Source organism: Nicotiana sylvestris, chromosome 9 (assembly GCF_000393655.2).
Source record: "Nicotiana sylvestris chromosome 9, ASM39365v2, whole genome shotgun sequence".
NCBI lineage: Eukaryota > Viridiplantae > Streptophyta > Magnoliopsida > Solanales > Solanaceae > Nicotiana > Nicotiana sylvestris.
Genome location: NC_091065.1, coordinates 104,682,128 through 104,687,106, shown reverse-complemented (window position 1 = coordinate 104,687,106; position 4,979 = coordinate 104,682,128).

The window sequence follows — 4,979 nt, the reverse complement described above, 5'->3', positions numbered from 1 at the left end:
AATAAGGAACTTAATCATCATTGTAAGCAACAATATATGTGGTGTCATTTCATTTATGTCATTATTTCTGCACAGTATTACTTCATATATCTCAAAAAAAAATAATTTTCGATAATACGGTGTCGCGTGATACTGCTTCGTTCGAGGTGCATCCGCCCCTCCACCGTAACAAAAAGTAGTACTATAGTTCGAACATTCAGTGAACAAATGTTTTTCGATTTTAATCTTATAGTAGTTGAAAATTATCTAAAATCATACATAAAATTAACCTGAAAAAAGGTGATAAGTTTTTAAATCTCCACCACAACTGCTACCGTTATCGCTGTCACCGTCACCACCGCCACAACAACGACCTTGTGTAGCGGTAGAAGTTGCTTCAGCATCAGCTCCTAAGTCAATACTATCTTCGCCACGTTTAACGGCTGGGCAAAGTATACACAATAAACAACCAAAAACAATAGAACACCACAATTACTATGGCAATAACAATGGACGATAGTCACGTTACCATAACGGCAATCCAGAAATTTACCGAACAATATGAGCGCCCTTTTAAAGGGGCAATTAGCTCCTACCTCAATAGAAACTTTGGCACGCTTACGCTTATCGTCAGTCTCAGTAGCAGCTCCTACGTCAATAGCAACGGCTGTTGCAGCGCCAGCTCCGGCTAAAACAACCATGTCCCCGTGACTTGTTCTGCTTCGAGATTCACTACTTCTTTGCTGTAAGTTCCTTGTACGGCCTATACACAGTACATATGAAGCGCACAAAACGGCAAGACCCACAATAAATAAGGCAACAGCAAGGGGCGCTGAATCGGCCATCTTCTTAATTAGTTACCAAAATTGACTGATCGAATACATATACATATACATCAGCATACTTTTAAAGGATCAGAGCAAGTATGTAATTTCCCTCTTTACATATTCAGGCGACTGAATTTATTGCCTATGAGCTTTTGAAGAATTTAATGTCTTAGGTTTTAGGTTTGATTTTTCGTGTTTGGCTTCTTATGACCTATTTCTTTCAGTCAAAACTCTTCTTTTTTCTTCTAATTTGAAAGAAACTATTTTACAATTAATTTACTTAAATTTAACATGAGTATTTTAAACCGTAGAATTAAGAGGTTAAATTACAGTATAAAACTTAATTTTCTTTTTTAATAGTAGCGTATAATATATCTACAAAGGCCGGCAAGAGAAGCTTCAATGGCATGCATCGCGATAATTGGCACGCACCCGAGCTTATTTAATTAGTACTATTAATACCTTAAAACCTCCTTAAACTATTATATTTTTGTTAGTTTCCTACTTAAACTATTTGATGTCCCCAAATCCTCCTAAACTATATTATATTGTCCTTCATATTAAACCTCCGTCGTTAACCTAGCATAACGTGTGTAAACACTCGTTTGGGAGCTAGCGCTCGACACCTGAAAAAAGCCATCAAAATGGCTCACATGATGACTAATTAGCATAACCCACTTTCACATTTGTTTTTTTAGTAAATATTCTCCTTATTTCAGTTATATTCACCTTTTCCTCATTTTCTCACCATTCTTTCTTATTTTTTACCTTTCTTCTTTATTTTTCACTTTCTTCTTCATTTTTTAACCTTTTTTCTTTCGTTCTCCATATGGGTTTCTTCTGAAAAAATTTCTCCCTCTCTTGTTTCTTCTGAAATGATTTATTCTTTCTTGTTTTAGTCTTCTTTCATATCTTACACATATTGTTGAAAGAATACCAATTTAAATCTTCTTAAACTAAACACCTTGTAGAGAATAAAGTTGAATCTCTTGAACCTTCTTTATGTAATCTAGAATTAGACAATGTAATTGTTGGCAAATTAATTTTTTCTGAAATTTTATTTTGTGTAATCTTTTTGTGATGACCCAAAAGGTCATCACTTGATTTTCGAGTCAATTCTGTATTTCGAGGCCTTAAAAGTCTCCTTTTATCTTACCTAGATTTGCGTGCGCTGTCCGGGCATATATCCGGAATGCTTTTATATGAAAATTTGAGGAAAATGCTAATTTGGCCTTTAAAATTGAATTTAAGTTGACTTTGGTCAATATTTTGGGTACACGGATCCGGACCCATGATTTGACAGTCCCGGAGGGTCTGTAGGAAAATATGGGACTTGGGCGTATGCCCGGAATTGAATTCCAAGGTCCCAAGCCCGAGAAATAAATCTTTGAAGAAAATTGTTTAACTGAAATTTTAAGAGTTTTTGGAAATTTAAATGTATTTGAAATTGATGGTATCGGGCCCGTATTTTAGTTTCGGAGCCCGGTACAGGTCTTATATAGTATTTAGGTTAAGCTTGTAAAATTTGGTAAGAAACGGACTTGATATGATGTGAATCGGACCCTCGGTTGTTAAAATTGAACTTAAGAGTTCTTGAGATTTTTCTTTGTTTTTGATGCTACATTCATTGTTCAAGATGTTAATTTGGCGATTTGATCGCACGAGTAAGTCCATAAGATATTTTTGAGTTAGTATGCATGTTTGGTTTGGAGCCCCGAGGGCTTGGGTGAGTTTCAGATATGTTTCGAGATGTTTTTACACTTAGAAAAGTTGCAGGTTTTGCTGCTTCTGATGCACAGACATTTTACGCTTCGCGGTCGCAAAACCATTCTCATGATCCCGAAAGGGAAATTGGGGCTGGGGTGAATTTGGTCTATGCGAACGCGAAGACGGGGATGCGAACGCGGAGCACAGGGGGGCTGCTCTACGCGAACGCGACCCCTGTCACACGAACGCGTATAAGTAATTAGGGGTGGGCTGGGGAATCGACCTTTTCTTCTCCGCGAATGCGCATGTTGGTCCACGAACGCGAAGGCCAGAGGGGTATACCCTTCGCGAACACGTGGAGAATATCGAGATCGCGTAAGTCCTTAGGAGGCTGCTCTTCGCGATCACGACAGTGTTCACGTGATCGCGATGAACACTGTCGCCCAGCTCTTTTAAACAATAATAGAAACGGGAATAAACCATTTTTTCACATCTCCTTTCCCAAAATCAGAATCTAGGCGATTTTTGAAGAGCAAAATCAACACCAAATCATATGTATGTGTTCCTAAACCCATCTCCTTCATTTTTCATCAACACCCATTAGATTTCTAGGCCTAAATATTGTTCTTCCATAGTAGAATTTGGGATTTTGGGTAGAGTTAGGGTTTTTTGAATAATTGGAATTTAGACCTCATTTTAGGGTCGGATTTCAAAACTAATTGCATATTTGGGTTCGTGGATAAATGGGTTATCGGGTTTTGGTCCGAACCTCGAGTTTGACCAAGCGGGCCCAGGGTCGATTTTTGACTTTTTGGGGAAAATGATAGAAAACCTATAATTGAGCATTGTGTATGAATTCTTTAGCATTTATTGATGTTGTTAAATTAATTTGGGCTAGATACAAGTAATTTGGAGGTAACTTCTAAAGAAAAAGCTGTGTTTGAGGCTTGAATTGGCCGTGGAAGTTCGAGGTAAGTGTTTGGTCTAACCTTAGCTTGAGGGAATAGGTATTGTGCTATATTTTCTATGTGCTAGTATAGTATACGACATAGAGGTGTGGTGACGAGTATCTATACGTCGGTATCAAGCATGCCTGTGAGTCTTAAATTGTAATCGTGGTGTTTCTTAATGAGTACTATAATTGCCTAAATTGTTGATTCTCCGTGTTGAGCAAGGCCTATAATTATCTTGTGGTATTTATTTATTGTTGAGTATTGGCTCCAGTTGAGGTTTTGATTGTGAAGTTAAGTGTTGGTACAAGTTTGGTTATAGCTAATTCCCTTGCCGGGACGTACTTATTTCTTACTGTTGGTTCCCTTGCCGGGATGTGTTTATTCTTGTTGTTGATTCCCTTGCCGGGATATTGTTGTTGCTATTATTTGAGTGAGGAAAGAGAGATAAAGCACGAAGGGTGATGCCGTGCACATTCATATTTATGCATATCGTGAGGAAAGAGTGATAAAGCACGAAGTGTGATGCCGTGTACATTTTTATTGATATTGATACATATGGTGAGGAAGAGAGATAAAGCACGAAGGGTGATGCCGTGCACATTTCTAATATTTACATGGTGAGGAAGAGAGATAAAGCACAAAGGGTGATGTCGTGCACATTTTCATTACTTGATTACATTGGTGAGGATTGAGAGTAAAAGCACAAAGGGTGATGCCGTGCACTTATTGTCTGTTTATTATGATTTCTTGTTGCTTCAGTTCAAGTACCTTAATTGTCTTATTCCACTACTACTGTGATTCATTATGTTAGTGTTTCCCCCATAGCATGTTATCCTTCCCCCATTATTTTTGAATTGCTTTTATTACTGTTATTCTGTTAGATACTGTTTAGCTGCAAAATATTATTTGGTTGTTGTGTCCTAGCCTCGTCACTATTTCGCCGAGGTTAGGCTCGACACTTACCAGCACATGGGGTCGGCAGTGCTGATACTACATTCTGCACTCTTTTGTGCAGATCCCGGTACTGGAGCATACGTACCTTAGCTAGGGGTTGCTGCCTTCAGTCCATCAGGAGACCCGAGGTAGATCTGCAGGCGTCCGCAGGCGTTGGCGTCCCCTCCCTATCTAGTTTCTTTCTGTTCTTTTATATTCCAGAGACAGACATGCACTTTCTTATTCAGACTTTATTTGTAGTTTTCTTAGATAGTCCGTGAGATTGTGACACCAGTTCTGGTGGTTTATGTTTATGGATTCGTATTGGTTTTGGCTTAATTGTTAAATTTCATTCATCCGCTTTATTAATTTACGCTACTTATAAAATGTTAATTTACAATTATTAAGGGATTAAAAATAAAAAAGGTAAATTAATCGGAATAGTTGGCTTGCCTAGCTTTCACTAGTAGGCGCCATCACGACTCCCGAGGGTGGAAAATCCGGGTCGTGACACTTTTTAATGTAATATAAGTTGTTTAAGAAATGCAACACTATATGCCTTTATTTATATTTTTAGAGT